Source organism: Triturus cristatus, chromosome 1_1, assembly GCF_964204655.1.
Source record: "Triturus cristatus chromosome 1_1, aTriCri1.1, whole genome shotgun sequence".
In the NCBI taxonomy this organism is placed as follows: Eukaryota; Metazoa; Chordata; class Amphibia; order Caudata; family Salamandridae; genus Triturus; species Triturus cristatus.
The window spans coordinates 67,189,831-67,210,523 of NC_140579.1; the positions used below are offsets into that span (position 1 = coordinate 67,189,831).

The window sequence follows — 20,693 nt, forward strand, 5'->3', positions numbered from 1 at the left end:
ATCCACACACAGCAGTATGAAGCACCCATATATGACAGAGGCCCTGCCACCCACACACAGCAGTATGAAGCACCCATAGATGATAGAGGCCCTGCCACCCACACACAGAAGTGTGAAGCACCCATATATGATAGTGGCCCTGCCATCCACACACACACAGCAGTATGAAGCACCCATATATGATAGTGGCCCTGCCATCCACACACACACAGCAGTATGAAGCACCCATATATGATAGAGGCCCTGCCATCCACACACAGCAGTATGAAGCACCCATATATGATAGAGGCCCTGCCATCCACACACAGCAGTATGAAGCACCCATATATGACAGAGGCCCTGCCAACCACACACAGCAGTATGAAGCACCCATATATGATAGAGGCCCTGCCACCCGCACACAGCAGTATGAAGCACCCATATATGACAGAGGCCCTGCCATCCACACACAGCAGCATGAAGCACCCATATATGATAGAGGCCCTGCCATCCACACACAGCAGTATGAAGCACCCATATATGATAGAGGCCCTGCCACCCACACAGAGCAGAATGAAGCACCCATATATGATAGAGGCCCTGACACCCACACACAGCAGTATGAAGCACCCATATATGATAGAGGCCCTGCCACCCACACACAGCAGTATGAAGCACCCATATATGATAGAGGCCCTGACACCCGCACACAGCAGTATGAAGCACCCATATATGACAGAGGCCCTGCCATCCACACACAGCAGCATGAAGCACCCATATATGATAGAGGCCCTGCCATCCACACACAGCAGTATGAAGCACCCATATATGATAGAGGCCCTGCCACCCACACACAGCAGAATGAAGCACCCATATATGATAGAGGCCCTGACACCCACACACAGCAGTATGAAGCACCCATATATGATAGAGGCCCTGCCACCCACACACAGCAGTATGAAGCACCCATATATGATAGAGGCCCTGCCATCCACACACACACAGCAGTACGAAGCACCCATATATGACAGAGGCCATGCCATCCACACACACACAGCAGTATGAAGCACCCATATATGACAGAGGCCATGCCATCCACACACACACAGCAGTATGAAGCACCCATATATGACAGAGGCCCTGCCACCCACACACAGCAGCATGAAGCACCCATATATGACAGAGGCCCTGACATCCACACACAGCAGTATGAAGCACCCATATATGATAGAGGCCCTGCCACCCACACACAGCAGTATGAAGCACCCATATATGATAGAGGCCCTGCCACCCACACACAGCAGTATGAAGCACCCATATATGACAGAGGCCCTGCCACCCACACACAGCAGTATGAAGCACCCATATATGATAGAGGCCCTGCCACTCGCACACAGCAGTATGAAGCACCCATATATGATAGAGGCCATGCCATCCACACACACACAGCAGTATGAAGCACCCATATATGATAGTGGCCCTGCCATCCACACACACACAGCAGTATGAAGCACCCATATATGATAGAGGCCCTGCCATCCACACACAGCAGCATGAAGCACCCATATATGATAGAGGCCCTGCCACCCACACACAGCAGCATGAAGCACCCATATATGATAGAGGCCCTGCCACCCACACACAGCAGTATGAAGCACCCATATATGATAGAGGCCCTGCCATCCACACACAGCAGTATGAAGCACCCATATATGATAGAGGCCCTGCCATCCACACACAGCAGTATGAAGCACCCATATATGATAGAGGCCCTGCCACCCACACACAGCAGTATGAAGCACCCATATATGACAGAGGCCCTGCCACCCACACACAGCAGTATGAAGCACCCATAGATGACAGAGGCCATGCCATCCACACACACACACAGGAGTATGAAGCACCCATATATGATAGAGGCCCTGCCACCCACACACAGCAGTATGAAGCACCCATATATGATAGAGGCCCTGCCATCCACACACAGCAGTATGAAGCACCCATATATGATAGAGGCCCTGCCACCCGCACACAGCAGTATGAAGCACCCATATATGATAGAGGCCCTGCCACCCACACACAGCAGTATGAAGCACCCATATATGACAGAGGCCCTGCCATCCACACACAGCAGTATGAAGCACCCATATATGACAGAGGCCCTGCCATCCACACACAGCAGTATGAAGCACCCATATATGACAGTGGCCCTGCCATCCACACACAGCAGTATGAAGCACCCATATATGATAGAGGCCCTGCCATCCACACACAGCAGTATGAAGCACCCATATATGACAGAGGCCATGCCATCCACACACACACAGCAGTATGAAGCACCCATTTATGACAGAGGCCCTGCCACCCACACACAGCAGCATGAAGCACCCATATATGATAGAGGCCCTGCCACCTGCACACAGCAGTAAGAAGCACCCATATATGATAGAGGCCCTGCCATCCATACACAGCAGTATGAAGCACCCATATATGATAGAGGCCTGTTAGAAGGCGACCTCAGACGGGCCCCGAGGGGGCCCTGACTGCCCTGAGACCCACCCTCGAGGTATCGTAGCCGGGCACTGGCGGGAGACTCCTCAGGGGAGGAACCTCGTATCTAGGATCGCACACTCGGCAACACACGACAGAGAGACACCACACGAGGAGTTCTTAAGAGCAAATCTTTATCAGATCGGAGTGGTAGGATCTTTATGATCAGCAAGGCAAATATATACAAGCAGAGCGTGGGCTCACAGAGTCTTGGAGGGGGTTAGGAGGTAGCGGGACAGTCTTTGGGGATATGGATCAAATGCAGGAGCGTACCCGGCGCACAGCTCACAATCCTCGAGCTGGGGGATACGCTTGTCGTCGTGGGGTCCGGCGGGACCAAGAGAGTCTGTGGGAGCCGCGAGTTATTCAGCAGGGCTCGGATACAAGTTCGGTGGTCTTACGATCTTCGAGGAGCCGCGAGTCACTCAGCAGGGCTCAAGCACAAGTTCGGAGGTCTTACGATCTTCAGGGAGCCGCCAGTCACTCAGCAGGGCTCAAGCACAAGTTCGGAGGTCTTACGATCTTCAGGTAGCCGCGAGTCACTCAGCAGGGCTCAAGCACAAGTTCGGAGGTCTTACGATCTTCAGGGAGCCGCGAGTCACTCAGCAGGGCTCAAGCACAAGTTCGGAGGTCTTACGATCTTCAGGGAGCCGCGAGTCACTCAGCAGGGCTCAGGTGTTCCAAGGCGAATCTGCCGGACAGTCTCAGAGCACCCCTTGTTATAGGGCGACTCCTCTTTGATGTCCGGAGTCTGTGCAGGCAGGGGTCTTGTCACCTGGGGGTCGCTTGTTGGGGTTTCCTGCCATTGTCTTTTGATCCTTTCAGGGCCGGGTCGGGAGGAGTCCCAGACACCCAGCAGGCGTGGAGCCAGCCCTCGGGGAGGCCGGCAGGTCGATCGAAACCCACCGTCCCAGGGAAGCGCAGAGGTGTGATAGAAACTGCTCCTCCCTCTCTCATCCCAAGGGGAGCGTGATGTCCTCCAGCCGGAGTGGCGCCTCTAGGCCAGGGTCGCGCTGGGGCCGGGCGGCCATCTTGGTGCATGAAGTGGGCACACGGGCCCGATGTGGCCGAAGGGCGGAAGGCCACGGACGGGGAAGGCTGGGTTGGGTGCGTGCGAGTTCTGGTGGGAAGGATCGGCTAGGCCGTGGGTTTGGGGGCTGGTGTGAGGTGCAGGGGTCATGTCTAGCTATGTTACGAGGGCCGGGTCTAACACGGGTCACCCCCAGCTGAAAGCCGGAGAGAACTACCCATCTTCTTGGGGGTTCTCTTCGCTGAGGCGGAAGAACCGGGAGAGGCCATCGGCGTTGGCGTGGTCAGTCCCAGGGCGATGTTCCACGGTGAAATCCATTCCCTGGAGGGAGATTGACCACCGCAGTAGCTTGGGGTTTTCTCCTCGCATCTGCATGAGCCATCGCAAGGGGCGATGGTCGGTTTGGACCTTGAAATGGGTGCCGAACAGGTAAGGGGGTAGTTTCTTGAGGGCCCAGACTACGGCGAATGCCTCTCGCTCGATGGTGCTCCATCTCTGTTCCCTGGGTAATAGCCTTCAGCTGAGGAAGGCTACGGGCTGGTCTAGGCCTTGGTCATTTACCTGGGAGAGGACTGCCCCGATGCCATGCTCGGAGGCATCAGTTTGTACCACAAACTCTTTGGAGTAGTCGGGGGCCTGGAGGACGGGGGCAGTACACATGGCCGCTTTCAGGGCCTCAAACGCCTCTTGGCAGGCAGGGGACCATTGCACCTTCTTGGGCTGCTTTTTGGACGTGAGTCCCGTGAGGGGACCGACCAGGCTGCCGTAATTCCGGATGACTCTCCGGTAGTAGCCCGTGAGGCCCAGAAAGGCTCGGACCTCCGTTTGGGTAGTGGGGGGTTCCCAGGCGAGGATGGTGTCGATTTTGGGCTGTAGAGGGGCGACCTGCCCGCTTCCGACCTGGTGCCCCAGGTAGGTTACCGAACCTTGCCCAATCTGGCACTTGCTGGCTTTCACGGTGAGGCCTGCCTGGCGCAGGGCGGTCAGCACCCTCCGAAGGTGCTGGAGATGCTCACTCCACTCAGAGCTAAAAACTGCGATATCGTCGAGATATGCGGCACTGAATTTTTCCAGCCCGGCCAGGACTCTATTTACCAGTCGCTGGAAGGTGGCCGGAGCATTTTTCATCCCGAAGGGCATCACGCGAAAGCGATAGTGCCCATCCGGGGTGGAGAAGGCGGACCGCTCCTTGGCTCCTTCTGTGAGCGCAATTTGCCAGTAGTCGCAGGTGAGATCGAAGGTGCTGAGGAACCGAGCAGCCCCGAGCCGGTCAATGAGCTTGTCGGCTCGGGGAATGGGGTGGGCATCGGCTCGGGTGACTTCATTGAGTCCCCGGTAGTCCACGCAGAAGCGGAGTTCTGGTGCGACCCCGGGGGCAGCTGCTTTTGGGACCAGGACCACGGGGCTGGCCCAGGGGCTGTCTGAGGGTTCGATCACGCCTAGGGTCAACATTTTCGAGACTTCGGCTTGGATACAGGACCGGACCCGATCAGGGACTCAGTAGGCCCGGTGTCTCACTGGTGGACTGTCCCCGGTATCCACGTCATGGACACACCAGTCGGTGACCTTAGGGACCAGGGAGAAGAGGTCCGAAAACTGCCCTAGGAGCTGGCGGCAATCTTCACGTTGCTGGGGAGTGAGAGACGGGGAGAGGTTCACTCCCTCTACGGAGCCGTCCTTCTCTTTGGTGCACAGGAGATCGGGGAGAGGATCTGACTCCTCCTCGGACCCATCATCAGTGGCCAGTAGGAGGCTCAGCTCCGTTCGCACAAAGTGGGGCTTGAGGCGGTTCACGTGGAGGACCTGGAGGGGGTCCCGGGGGGACTGGACGTCCACCAAGTACGTGACCTGGCTCTTCCGCTCAACCACTTTGAAGGGCCCGGTCCATTTATCCTGGAGGGCGCAGGGTTTCACGGGGGCCATGACCCATACCTGCTGGCCCGGCTGAAACTCGACCAGAGTGGCGTTCTGGTCGTACCAGCGCTTCATCTCCTCCTGACTCGCCTCCAGGTTGGCCTCGGCCATCTCTCGGAACCTTCTAGTCTGATTTCGGAGGGTCAGGACGTAACGGAACACATCTCGGGGGGGGCCTCGGGGCGCCGCCTCCCAGCCTTCCTTGACCAGGCTGAGGGGCCCCCTGACGGGGTGCCCGTAGAGTAACTCAAAGGGGCTGAACCCCAAGGATTTCTGGGGAACTTTGCGGTATGCGAATAGGAGGCAGGGAAGCAGGATGTCCCACTTACGCCGGAGGGGCTCTTCCAGGCCCGCGATCATCCCCTTCAGAGTCCGGTTAAACCGCTCTACCAGGCCGTTTCCTTGGGGGTGGTACGGGGTGGTGAACTTGTAGGACACCCCGCATTGTTGCCATAAGGACTTCATGTATCGGGAGATAAAGTTGGTACCGCGACCGCTCACGACCTCGCGGGGGAAACCCATGCGGGAGAAGATTCCCATCAACGCCCGGCCCACCACGGGGGCCGTGACGGTGCGCAGGGGGATGGCCTCAGGGTAACGGGTGGCATGGTCCACCAGGACGAGGATGAACCGGTGCCCTTGGGAAGTTGGGGGGTCCAGGGGTCCTACAATGTCGATCCCGACCCACTCAAAAGGGGTACTGACGACAGGGAAGGGTTGGAGGGGAGCCTTGCTCTTCCCTCCGCTCTTCCCACTGGCCTGGCACGTGGGACAGGACTTGCAGTGGGCTCCTACATCTGCTTTCATACTGGGCCAGTAGAAGTGGGTCACGAGGCGACTGTACGTTTTGTCCTGGCCCAAGTGGCCTGCGAGGGGAACATCGTGGGCCAAGCCCAGGAGGAGGTTTCGGAAGCGTAGGGGTACCACCAGCACCCGGCCGGACCCTAGCTCCAACGACTTCTGTTCGCTGTACAGGAGGTCATTCTCCCAATACACCCGGTGCGTCCCCGTCTGGTCGCCTGCGGCCTGGGCCTCTGCCTGTTTCCGGGGCCCGACCAGGGAGGGACAGGTAGCCTGCTCTCGGCAGAACTCTTCTCAGGAGGGGCCCCCCTCGTGGCGCCACTGGGCTAATTCGGGCAGATCGCCTAACTCGGTGACTGGGGTGGAGTCGGAAGGCGGTGGTTCGTCACTGGCGATCGACTCTTCTGGTGGGGGAATGGGGGGACCCTCGGCTGGGACCATCCTATCTTCAGGGGTCGGGGCGTCGTCGACTTCCCTCAGGGGGGTCAGTCGAGCCGCCATGGATCGAGTGGTGGCGCACACCCACTCAGGGAGGCCCATCATCCCTAGATGGGTCTTGCGCTCAACTTGTCCCCAGGGGGAACTTTCCAGGTCATTCCCCAGGAGGCAGTCGACGGGCTGGGAGGTTCTCACTGCAACCTTCAGTTTACCGACCACCCCTCCCCACTCAAAGGGCACCAGGGCTACCTTACATAGGCTTTCTGTGTTGTCGGCTGAAATGACAGGGCAAAAGACGTTGGGGAGGACCTGGTCTTCGTGTACTAAATGGCTGAGGACACCGGTGATGCTGGCCCCGGTGTCACGGAGGGCTTCTACTTTGTGGCCATTGATCGTTACGAGCTGCCCATATTTCTTTGTGTTAGAGGGCAGGAGGCTCCCAGGGACCATCTCTCTATCTCCTAAGGATACTAGGGCCATAGCGGCGGGTTCCCACTCCTCGGCCTCCTCAACCTCCTCCCCCAGGGCTACATTGGCTATCTGTCTAGCAGGGGGTGCTGCCTGGGTGGTGCGTGGGGCCATGGGGCATTCAGGGTCGTTGGCGTAATGCCCGGGCTTCTGGCAACGGAAACAAGTAATGGTTACCCGGTGCCCCCGTCTAAGGGGGGGGCCGGATACAGCTGGTGGGGGTGCCGGGAAAGGTGGAGGTTGGGACTTCGGGGGACTAGCCTGGGACTCTCTCTGCCCTCCCTGGTTTCCCCCCCCTCTCTGGCGGGGTGGTCCCTGACTTGTTCGGGGGTACTCTCCTACAGGGCCCCGGGAGACCCTGGTGTTGGTCCAGCGATCCGCCTCGACAGCCAGCTTTCTTGGGTCTGTGGGCTTGCTGTCGAGCAGATGCTGGCGTACTTCCACAAAGCAGTTGGCCGCCAGGTGTTCCCACAACATAAGGTCGGTTAGTTCTTCCAGGGTGGTTACCTTGCTGCCCTTGATCCACCCATCGAAGGCTCGGCTGAAGAAATTCACATATTCCACCCAGGTGGTACCCGGGATCTTCCTGCAGTCCCGGAACCGCTGGCGGTACATCTCCGGGGTGAGGCCGTACCTTGTGAGGAGGGCCGCTTTCATGTGTTCATAGGAGGTTTGCATGGAGGTGGGTCGGTCGAGCAGGGTGTCTCTCCCTTCGCTCAGGAATCATCCCCATAACCCAGCCCCCCAATCCTTCTGCGGGACCCGATGGGAGGTCATGGCGACCTCGTAGGCCCGGAACCACTGCTGAATGTCATCATTTTTGTAATATTCTTTGACCACATCCTTGGGGATGTGGACCTTCTGCTCCGTCGGGGCGGCCGCCTCCCGGTTCCCCGGGGGCCGGGTTTCTTCGCTTCTTGCTTTCAGTTCTATTTCCTTCAGGCTGCGTTCATGTTCCAGTTGAAGTCTCCTTCCCTCGTGTTCTCGTTGGAGTTTCTTCTCTTCTAGTTCTCCTTGTACTCGCAACTGTTCTACTGCTAGCTTTTTCTCGGCTAATTTCAACTCGCCCTCAATTTTGAGTTTGGCTAATTCGAGCTCGTGATGGCGACTTTTTTCTCTGTCTGCGAGTTCCTCCGGGGATAAGCCCCCGTCTGGTACGAAGCCTCGCACCTGGTTGCTGCTGCGTTCTCCTTGGGAGGGTCCCGCTTCGTCGTGGGGCTCCCCCGCTTATTCTGGGCGGGAGGCTCCAGAATCCACCCAAGCTTTCAGGCCTTTTGCATATCATCTTTGGTGTTGAGACCAGTGGTAGCGATTCTGAGTTCCTTACAGAATTGTTTTAGTTCTTTGTGAGTGTACTCTTCCAGCTGTTCCACCTGGAACACGGTACTGGCGTCGTTTTCTATGAGAACCACGGCGTTTCCTTCTGCCATCTTTGTCGGTAGTGTGTCAGCCGTTCACGGTACGATCTCTAGATTATGGGCCCGAATCCCGTCGCTTGCCACCAATGTTAGAAGGCGACCTCAGAGGGGCCCCGAGGGGGCCCTGACTGCCCTGAGACCCACCCTCGAGGTATCGTAGCCGGGCACTGGCGGGAGACTCCTCAGGGGAGGAACCTCGTATCTAGGATCGCACACTCGGCACCACACGACAGAGAGACACCACACGAGGAGTTCTTAAGAGCAAATCTTTATCAGATCGGAGTGGTAGGATCTTTATGATCAGCAAGGCAAATATATACAAGCAGAGTGTGGGCTCACAGAGTCTTGGAGGGGGTTAGGAGGTAGCGGGACAGTCTTTGGGGATATGGATCAAATGCAGGAGCGTACCCGGCGCACAGCTCACAATCCTCGAGCTGGGGGATACGCTTTTCGTCGTAGGGTCCGGCGGGACCAAGAGAGTCTGTGGGAGCCGCGAGTTACTCAGCAGGGCTCGGATACAAGTTCGGTGGTCTTACGATCTACGAGGAGCCGCGAGTCACTCAGCAGGGCTCAAGCACAAGTTCGGAGGTCTTACGATCTTCAGGGAGCCGCAAGTCACTCAGCAGGGCTCAAGCACGAGTTCGGAGGTCTTACGATCTTCAGGGAGCCGTGAGTCACTCAGCAGGGCTCAAGCACAAGTTCGGAGGTCTTAGGTTCTTCAGGGAGCCGCGAGTCACTCAGCAGGGCTCAAGCACAAGTTCGGAGGTCATACGATCTTCAGGGAGCCGCGAGTCACTCAGCAGGGCTCAGGTGTTCCAAGGCGAATCTGCCGGACAGTCCCAGAGCACCCCTTGTTATAGAGCGACTCCTCTTTGATGTCCGGAGTCTGTGCAGGCAGGGGTCTTGTCACCTGGGGGTCGCTTGTTGGGGTTTCCTGCCATTGTCTTTTGATCCTTTCAGGGCCGGGTCGGGAGGAGTCCCAGACACCCAGCAGGCGTGGAGCCAGCCCTCGGGGAGGCCGGCAGGTCGATCGAAACCCACCGTCCCAGGGAAGCGCAGAGGTGTGATAGAAACTGCTCCTCCCTCTCTCATCCCAAGGGGAGCGTGATGTCCTCCAGCCGAGGTGGCGCCTCTAGGCCAGGGTCGCGCTGGGGCCGGGCAGCCATCTTGGTGCATGAAGTGGGCACGCGGGCCCGGTGTGGCCGAAGGGCGGAAGGCCACGGACTGGGAAGGCTGGGTTGGGTGTGTGCGAGTTCTGGTGGGAAGTATCGGCTAGGCCGTGGGTTTGGGGGCTGGTGTGAGGTGCAGGGGTCATGTCTAGCTATGTTACGAGGGCCGGGTCTAACAAGGCCCTGCCACCCACACACAGCAGTATGAAGCACCCATATATGATAGAGGCCCTGCCATCCACACACAGCAGTATGAAGCACCCATAGATGACAGAGGCCATGCCATCCACACACACACAGCAGTATGAAGCACCCATATATGATAGAGGCCCTGCCATCCACACAGCAGTATGAAGCACCCATATATGATAGAGGCCCTGCCATCCACACACAGCAGTATGAAGCACCCATATATGATAGAGGCCCTGCCACCCGCACACAGCAGTATGAAGCACCCATATATGATAGAGGCCCTGCCACCCACACACAGCAGTATGAAGCACCCATGTATGATAGAGGCCCTGCCATCCTCACACAGCAGCATGAAGCACCCATATATGACAGAGGCCCTGCCACCCACACAGCAGTATGAAGCACCCATATATGATAGTGGCCCTGCTATCCACACACAGCAGTATGAAGCACCCATATATGATAGAGGCCCTGCCACCCACACACAGCAGTATGAAGCACCCATAGATGACAGAGGCCATGCCATCCACACACACACACAGCAGTATGAAGCACCCATATATGACAGAGGCCCTGTCACCCACACACAGCAGTATGAAGCACCCATATATGACAGAGGCCCTGCCATCCACACACAGCAGTATGAAGCACCCATATATGATAGAGGCCCTGCCACCCGCACACAGCAGTATGAAGCACCCATATATGATAGAGGCCCTGCCACCCGCACACAGCAGTATGAAGCACCCATATATGATAGTGGCCCTGCCACCCACACACAGCAGTATGAAGCACCCATATATGATAGAGGCCCTGCCACCCACACACAGCAGTATGAAGCACCCATATATGATAGAGGCCCTGCCATCCACATACAGCAGTATGAAGCACCCATATATGATAGAGGCCCTGCCACCCACACACAGCAGTATGAAGCACCCATAGATGAGGCCATGCCATCCACACACACACACAGCAGTATGAAGCACCCATATATGATAGAGGCCCTGCCACCCACACACAGCAGTATGAAGCACCCATAGATGACAGAGGCCATGCCATCCACACACACACAGCAGTATGAAGCACCCATATATGATAGAGGCCCTGCCACCCACACACAGCAGTATGAAGCAGCCATATATGATAGTGGCCCTGCCACCCACACACAGCAGTATGAAGCACCCATATATGATAGAGGCCCTGCCACCCACACACAGCAGTATGAAGCACCCATATATGATAGAGGCCCTGCCATCCACACACAGCAGTATGAAGCACCCATATATGATAGAGGCCCTGCCATCCACACACAGCAGTATGAAGCACCCATATATAATAGAGGCTTCCAGCCACAGATTCCTTACCTTAGAATATTTCTCAAGTGCCAGACTGCATCCAGAAATTTTCAAGCAGGACAACTGCGTGCCGGGAGGTGGTGTTTGGCTCCGTATCAACACCGGCCACACTAGCGCGCTGAGGTCAGTTCTTTTCTTTCTGTGCCAGTCAGAGGCAGCTACCCAGAGGCAGCTACCCTCAGTCATTTGTTTGACTGAGTTTTTTTCAATGTTTTGTTGAAATGTTTTGAGATTTTCCTACTGGTGTGTGAGGGTGTCCCCCCAAGAAACAAGCGGCTCCATGTGGTGACTGTCGCAGGCAGATGTCTGCCAGACCCACGCTTGGTCTGTTTGTGGTGCGTGGAGCAGGACCACGAGTCCAAGACCTGCGAGGACTGCTCCACCATGATCCTCAAAGTGTTGTGGGAACGTTATCTGAAGCTTCTGGCCACCCAACGTCAGAGACCCTACGACGCTCATGATCGTGGTCGCACGGAAGTTACTGGGACTGCTTGTGGAGTTGCTCCCTTCGCCGGTCCATGTAATCGGATGAGGCACAGGCACATCCTCACTGTAAGATCTTCTGTTGTGGAGCCTGTGCCAGGGTCCGCTCCAAGCCTTCTTGAGTTTCCAGGAGAGGAAGCAATCCCCGCCCAACTCAAAGAGTTCTCGGAGGACATGATCCTCGTATTTGGGCAGCCCGACCCCTCTGGAGCACCTTCAGGCTCCACGGAGCAGGAGGGGCCCCTACTGGATTTCCACCACCGGGTCTGCCGTCACTGCCAGTCAGGCCCCTTGGATCGAGTGCTGGGTCCAGAGCAGAAAGGTCTGCGAGACCGATCTTCGGTCCCCTTTCCGGTGTCATCACTCCCAGCGCTGCCATCCCCATCGTCATACCCTACTCCAACATGGACTCGGGCGCTGCCTGGCACCATGCCCTCCGAATCAGAGCCATTGCCTTTTTCCTTTGACAGACCTCATGAGGGTGACAATTGGAAGGGGACCATTACCACCTAGATGAGCCAGAGGACAACTGGGAGAAGGAACTGGCAGGCGCCAGTAGTTGGGACACCTCACCAGGCACTGGCCCGGTCTCTCTCCCTACCATGCATGATACACTGTGACAAAAGTTCATACAAACCCTTAAATTGTACCGGAGGACTGGTGGTAAGCTCTAAATTTGGTGGGCAGAGTAAAGGCAGAATGGTGGATGTAAAGTCCTTTGCCACCCTCACTACACCATCCGCCAAAGTCTACTGTAGTGTAGTTCCCATTTCCCTTATAGGCTCTGCGCATTGGAATAATATACACTATAGTTTTTGCATAGGACTACGGTCAGTATAATCCTATCGAGTACATTAAACGTAATTACTTTTGTGTGCCAGCTAACTCAGAGGTCACTAGAAACTTCTTTAATGAACAAGAAGGGATTTGTTTCTTACAACGGCATAAACATGACAACTTTGTTTCCCCTAGAATCGGAACGCGTCTCAGAATCGTGGAAACAATAGATAACAGTTTCACTCAGTCAATCGTGCATGCTTAGTTTCTCCAGAGTTACACAGAAATAGACGGGCGTTTCAATAAAAGGATTTATTGAACAGTCTTGTTTCTCGTGTAAGAGATATGAGATGTTACAATCATTAGACAGTAAGCAAGATATAATACGCACTGCGTAAGCAGTATGAAGAAATAATACTGCAATAGCATTGTCTTTTAGCTATGACATATATTCATATATACATACATAAATAACACAGGCTAAAAAGTGAATACTCGTCTGATGCTTCTAAATAGTTCTACCCCAGTGTACCTAACCTAAGTGTAGTGCGAGGTAAGAAGTAGGTGCTGTTTTCTATAGCTGTTTTCTATAGTATGGTATATACAAAGTTTAGTATGACAAGTGTCCCTCTAGGTTCTAGTCAGCTCCATACCTTTAGAATGAGAGAGGTGGGTATCTCTTTCCGGGTCTAAAACTCTAACACCCCGCGAAGGGAGTCAGAACACTGGAAGCTGGATTCTCTGCGAGCAGGGATGACAGCGTCTGGTCAGTGTGTCAGGTCGGGATATGGTCTCTTCCGAACTTGCTGTGGTGAACCGTGCAGTCAAGTCGTGCTGAGTCGTGCCGTGGTTTGCCATGGTAAGGGAAGGTATATTTATACCTGGAAGGTGCTTAGGAATGTTAGCATTGACGTAAAGTCGGGCAGAGGAAGAAGTCATGAATGAACCCCTAAGGAATAGTAGTTTATGCATAATAGATGAGTTTTTGGAGAAATCAATAATCCTAGCTGGGGAAAGTCCTGTCGGCTTAAGGGTCTGGTTTCTAAGAACTCGTTGTGACGTGTGATGAATGGATGTAGGTGACCATGCCTGTATTTGGTTAGCATGGCTAATGCCTAAATAAGGACTGGGAATCTTATGCCTAAATAAGGGCAATACGAATTGTGCCTATACAAGGACATGATTCAGGGAAACCTATATATGGGTATCTAAATCGAAACACAACACTACATTGAGCCCTAAATGGTGGATAAATATAGTGGTTGTGAGGGATGACCTCCGCATGGGCTGCCTGCTGCCATGACCACGTTCACTTGATTCCGTCAAAAAGTGTGCCGGGAACAGTTTTGAAAAATGATCATTTGGGTGGAAGGTGAATTACAAGTTGTCTAATGTGATGGTAGAACATTCCAAAATAATCTAAAATAGAATGATGGGTTCCTTGGAGCAGCAATAGAGGAGGAAGTAGGGCACTTTCTACTCAGGCTTGTTTTATGCCTGTGTGGAGGTTCCCCAAATAGGCCTGGAAGTTAGACCTGATGAGATCTGCTTTGTCAAAAACAGGACGCCAGGCACATTTTAATGTTGTGGAATATGTTCCTTAGGATGCTAGTGACTAGTTGATGCTTAAGGCAAAGCACAGACTTTACACGAGTGAAAAGCTCATGAAGGAGTAGAGTTTTAAAGAGGCTTGGTACCATAACTGGTTAATGGATCTTCAAGCCAATTTGTCCTTGCCAGAAGAAAATGTATAACCACTTCTTAACCAGAGGGTTGATGCCCTGCAGTGATGAGCATGTACTACCCTTGTGACTTGGTATGCAAATGGTACTTCAGGCCCTTGGACACCAGCGGTAAAGGGCAATGAGATCCAAGAGAGAATGGTGCTCCCTTATAACAATCACATATGTGCACTGAGATCCTGTAGAGTTCCTACATCCTAGAGTAAATAAAAGTGTGCAGTGAGTGCGAACAAGAAGAATGTGCTGTGAACGACGAGGTCATCTACAATATTGTTTTCTAATCGGCAGGTGCGATCAGATGAAAGCTGAGAAACCCCAGGAAGATGCTGCTGTGGAGCAGACGCTTCAGAGCAGACAACATGGCTCCTGGCAGGATAAGCTTCTGGAGTTAAAAGGTAAATACATATCTGATCACAAATGAAACCCATCTAAGGAAGAATTGATCATGGTGGAAGGTTGGGCGAATGGCCAGGGCACTTTTACATACTATAAAGACTACACTCCTAGGTTAATGTTACAGTAAGTGCTGTTATGGCCAATAGATTACCTTATTGTTGGGTAGGAGGGTAGTATAAAGTGTGTGAGTTTGGACTCTGTGGAAAGTGAAAGAGAATAAAGCGTTGTGAGATCTCAGTATGAATGCTGCTGCCAATGGAGGGAAGAGAAGCATCGGGTAGGTGTGCTGCTGATAGTGTAATGCGGGAACAGGACCGGTGAGAGTTCTCTGTGAATTTTAGAGCTGTTGGAAGCATGAGCCTATGAATCCACAAAATTCCTTCCACCCTGCATTTCTACATTTCTCTTGATAAAAGTGGCACCTCTCTTGTGTGGGTGGGCCAGGTACCTGAGACAAGAACAGACAAAACTGTGGCCCATATTGACTTCATATGGTCACAGTTTTCATCCTTTCCTGTTGCAGAAGCTATGCCGCCAATCAATCAATTTTTATTATGATTTGGCACGCCTAAGAGTTCCACATAAAAGTATACAAATAAAAAGGCACTGATGTATTCAATCCTGAGCTATAATAACAATAACACAATAAAATACATACAACACCATAAATTCAACAGTTTTGTTGAGCTTTGCAAGATACAAGCAGCATGCTAGAATTAAATGTGCAAATAGGCAAATATTAGACCAATTTCCCCATTCTATTGAAATACTAACAAGACCGTTCGGATCGAGCTGTGCCGTTAAATACTCTAAACTTTAAGTTCATTATACAACATCTTAAAATTCTATATATAATAGAAGTACAGGGTATATGCAGAGACCTAATGGTTACAGATTTCATTGTACATACTAAATTCATAAAAGTGTATAAGATAATCAGAAGTGCACGTGCGAGTATAGTACCAATATCAGTCATCCTATAACAAATTCCATTAAAAATAAAACATTATTTGCTCAGACGGACCCAAGCAGAAATACAAGCAATGACCTAAAGATGCAAAATACATTCATTATGCTATACAGCCTACATAGCAGCATACATGATGTTGCAAGTGCGTAAGTGCTCTGCCAGTTCCATTAATCTTTTGATCCTATAGGAAGCCAACCATCTAGGGAGGTGTTGTTCAGATTGTACCATCAGATTCTATAACATCATCACAAATGTCGTACGAGGACCCTCAATCAGAGTTTGTAAAGCGAGCTACTCAACTGTGAGGGTCTCAAGGCGCTGAGGAGGGGGGGCAGCAGATCCGTTGAGCCGAAGAGCCAGGTCTTGAGTCTTCCTGAAAGTGCTCAAAGAGGGGCGTGCCTGATGTCTGCTGGGAGTTCGTTACAGGTTTTGGCTGCGATGTGGGAGAAAGATCTTCTACCTGCTCTGGCTCTGTGGATGCGTGGGGTTTCAGCCAGTGTGAGGTTGGAAGATCGGAGGTTCCTTTTGGGTACGTGGAAGTTGATTCTTTCGTTGAGGTATTCGGGTTCGGTGTTGTGCAGGCATTTGTAGGCGTGGTTTAGGATTTTGAAGGTGACTCTTTTCTCCATGAGGAGCCAGTGGAGCCTATTAAGGTGTGGGCTGATGTGTTCGTGCCGGGGGATGTTGAGGACGAGTCTGGCGGCGGTGTTCTGTATCATCTGAAGTTTGCGGGGTAGGGACTTGTTGATGCCGGCGTAGAGTGCGTTTCCATAGTCCAGCCTGCTGGTGATGAGTGCATGGGTGAATGTCTTTCTTGACTCAGGGGGGATCCACTTGAAAGTCTTGCAGAGGATTCGGAGGGTGTTGAAGCAGCTGGAGTTGACGACGTTAACCTGTCTGTTCATGGTGAGGGATGAGTCTAGTTCTATGCCGAGGTTTTTGGAGTGGTCTGAGGGGGTCGATGGGCTTCCGAGGGCGGACGCCCGCCAGGTGTTGTCCCATGCCGAGGGGTTGGTTCCAAGGACGAGGACTTCTGTCTTCTCCGCGTTGAGCTTACCACGGCTGTTGGTCATCCAGATTGCTACTTCCTGCATCCCATTTTGGAAGTTGAGTCTGGCGGTGGCGGGGTCTTAGGTGAGGGACAGGGTGTCGTCGGCATAGGTTACAATGTTGAGGAAGTTTGGACAGACTATGGCTGCGAGGGCTTCTTGGAGATCGGCGGTGAACCAGGCGGCTTTCCTGGGGCGCGGTTTGTCGGTGTTGCTGGCTGCGGCACTGATGTTGGATACCAGGGTGTGGTTGTCTTGGGTGAGAGTGCAGTTGAGTTGCTAGTCTATGACTTTGCTCCAGCTCCTTTGTGTTGGGTGTGGGGTTGGTTTGTGTGCTTTCGGTTTGTCGATGGTGAAGTGTACGCAGTGGTGGTCGGTCCATGGGGGTTGCGTTGTGTGGGTGAAGTGGACGCTGTTTCCTGCTGTGAAGATGGGCTCGAGGGTGTGTCCTACCCTGTGTGTCGGTGCGGTGATGAGTTGGTTAAGTCCGATGTTGGCGAGGTTGTCCTGCATGGTGGTGGAATTGGGGTCGCTGGGGATGTCGAGGTGGAAGTTCAGGTCGCCGATGAGTTTGTAGTTCATTGAGGCTATGGTGTGGGGTGCGATGAAGTCGGTGATGGTTGTGGTGAAGGGGGCCCTGGGGCCGGGGGTCTGTAGACGAGGGTTCAGCGGAGCGTCAAGTTGGGGCTGGTCTGGATCTGGAAGTGCGGGTGTTCGGCGGAGGGGAAGTTTTCGCTGGTGGTAGTGAGGCGGAGGGTGTTCTTGTGGGCGATGACGAGGACCCCTCCCGGGTGGTTGAGGCGGTCCTTCCTCTGGATCTTGTATCCTTCTGGGATGGCGGTGCTGATGTTGGGGCCAGAGGAGGCATTGGTCCAGGTCTCTGTGAAGGTGATGTCTGGGGAGATGGAGTTGAGTAGGTTCCAGATCTCCATGGCGTGTTTGTGCACTGAGCGCACATTGAGGAGGATGCATCTGAGGGTGTCACTGGTGTTGGTTTTGGTGGTGCTGGAGGCAGGGTTGGTGGTGAAGGTCTGGCGGCAGTGGAGGCAGGAGAACTGGCCATGGGTTGTGTTAGGCGCAGCCTGTTGGCAGTCTCTGCATCTTCCAGGGTTGAGTGCGTGGAGGGTGGCTGAGTTGTACGGTGGGATGCAGAGTCCCTGGTGCTGGTAGCGGTTGGGTCACGGTCGGGTGCAGACGGGTTTGCCTTTGCCGCGCCGCTGCCGGCGTGGCCGCGCAGCATTCTCAATTAAGTAGGGGAGGGGGGAGGCAGGAAGTGGCGATTGGGAGGTGGGCGGCAAAAATTTATTTTTATTTTATTTTTATTTTAGCGATTTCTACAGCGCCTGGTGACCCAAGGGTATCCCCGCGCTATGTAACTTGAACCTATTGAGACGGGAGGTAGTCGAAGGGTGTTACTTGGGAAACAAGTGGGTCTTAAGTTTTTTTCGGAACGCAAGGTAATTGGATTCCAATCTGAGGGCCAGGGGGAGTGCGTTCCAGCCTTTGGCCGCCTGAACGGAGAATTGGCGGCCTCCCGTGCGGACTTTTTTGAATCTGGGAATGTGGACTCGATTCTCATTTTGCGATCGTAGCACTCTGGTTGCTGTATAGGGTGTAATCATGTTGCTGAGGATCGCTGGGCCGGAACCGTTGTAGAGCTTGTGTGTGATACACATTGCTTTAAAGTGCACCCTTTGGCGCACCGGGAGCCAGTGCAGGGTTTTAAGGGCTGGCTTGGCAGATGTTCTGGAGGGGGTGTGGGTGATCATACGTGCTGCCGCGTTCTGTGTGCGCTGGAGTTTCGAGATGGTAGCCTCGGGGGCACCCAGATAGACTAGATTGCTGTAGTCTAAGCGGGACAGCACTAGGCCCTGGATAAGGAGCTTTCTGGACATAGGAGGGAGTAGGGGCAGGATTTTACGAGTCTTACCCATGAGCCCAAAACATGTGCCCGAGGTTTTGGTAGCCTGGGTCTTCATCGTGAGTTGTGGCTCTAGCCACACCCCGAGTGTTTTGATTTCAGATTTAGGGGGGGGGATTTCACCGAACACATCGGGCCATATCGTGGGAGGGATAGATGTCCATTGCTTACCGAGTAACATTACCTCTGTCTTTGTGCCATTCAATTTCAAAGATGATTCGTTCATCCAGTTGTGGATGTTTATGAGGCAGTTAGTCAGGTTTTCCGGATGGTCAATCAGCTGGGACAGGGAGACAACCAGTTGGGTGTCATCGGCGTAACTCACCATTTTGATGTTAAATGGTGTTACCACGTCCTCGAGGGGGGCCATATAGACATTAAAAAGCGTGGGGCTCAGGGAAGAGCCCTGAGGCACGCCGCTGGTGAGTGGGAGGGTGGATGAGTGGTGACTGTCATCCCAGACTTGAAAGGTGCGTCCTGTAAGATAGGATTCGATCCATCCGATAGCTGTCCCGGTAAGTCCTGCTTTCGCCAGAGAAGAACGACAATCACAAGAGACAAATACAGAAAAAAGTAACTGGGAGGAATGGAACCACAATGAGGCAGGCACTGAAAAAAGAAAAAGGTGCAGGGAGCGGGTCGAGAGCGGTCTCGAACCCTGCTCTTCTGTGTCAGCGGCGGCAACAGCTGGGCTGTGTTGCGTGGAGGGAGAGCTGTTCCTAGGCCAGGAGGTCAGGGCAATTGACCCTCCAATTTGAATTATATGCAATAAATATTGTCCACAAAGGACCCTCTTCAGCATACCACAGCCAACTTCACCACATCAGTTCTTCTCTAAAATATATTTAAAAATTGTTTAAAAAATATATCTATTTTAAAACACACCTGTTCGGGTGGGGGGAGGGGGCCCAAGAGGAAATTTCAGGCTTCCTCGCCTGTGGCAATGTTATATTTTTAATGCAGTAGCCTCAACAATCGACGTCGTAATGATTGTACTAGAGGACAGACAAATAAAACCTGATTTAGATCCTGTACCCAGCTTCCACATAGGTGACAAAGTCTTCCCTGCCTGGTTAATCCCTCCCACGCCCCTGTTATAATACGTAGGGGCAGCAGATTCATCTCTAACAAAAGGATAGTTCTGCACACTCCATGGGGGAGATTCCATACAGCATACGGTTGAGGTTGTTTATAAATACCGCTCCCAACTACTGTATCATTGCTGGAATGACCGAAGCACAAGGCAGTATCTCTTTTACGACAAACTTCTTGAATGGTCCTATGAATAAGCATTTTGCCAATTTCAAATAAGTCTGCCGCTTGCACATAATTCCTGAAAACCACGCTTTTCCCCTTCAGGCTTGCAAATATTTCCAGTCTTAGGGCTGCCCGTCAAGGGTCTTCCACGCTGTTCAGTAAGGCATTACTCCATCTCAAACATGCAGCCATGGCAAACACATAGGTCGCAAGGATCCCGAATTCAAGCCGGATCACCGCTATGGGGGCTGCTCGGTTCAAGTTACAGATCTGACGCCAAATCCGCCCCTCTACCTTCTCAAAATAAACCCACTGCTGTTTGTTCAAAAGCATAACTCAGTATGGGCGGGATTTAAATTTTGTATACTGATAAAGCGTGTGCAAAGTGTCTTTGCCGCAACAATTGTAAAATCTACCAATTGCGCTTGCCTGAGATATTGCCTTACTTCTACATTGGTCAGTGTGATTACTGCTAGAGCATCTCTTTGTAAAAATTCTTCCTGGGTACAATTACACGACATCAAGTTTGTCTTTCCCCCAGAAACCAAAGCATATTTTTCTTAACTCGACACCACGATATCTAAAAATCATAATTTTACTTTTTGCTGTATTTATCTTTAGAAAACGATCATTCGCATAGCGTGCTAACTCATTAAGGCGCCTTTGAAGTCCTATCGGGTCTAGATCCATCAGGATGGCATCATCCACATAAAGCAGACCACTCAATTTCATTGTTCCTAATTTTGAGGAATCCCCTTTACGCAGCCCCACCCTACTCAGC

At 53.0% G+C, this 20,693-nt stretch overlaps 1 pseudogene across 1 annotated transcript in view; it reads left to right on the forward strand.

Moving 5' to 3' along the window:
• LOC146869429 (E3 ubiquitin-protein ligase TRIM39-like) overlaps positions 1-20,693 on the forward strand; it is a 175,209-nt pseudogene that overhangs the window by 102,975 nt on the left and 51,541 nt on the right. The window contains exon 5 of the transcript XR_014959685.1: positions 14,608-14,714. The product of XR_014959685.1 is annotated as an E3 ubiquitin-protein ligase TRIM39-like (transcript). The remainder of the gene's footprint in view (positions 1-14,607; positions 14,715-20,693) is intronic.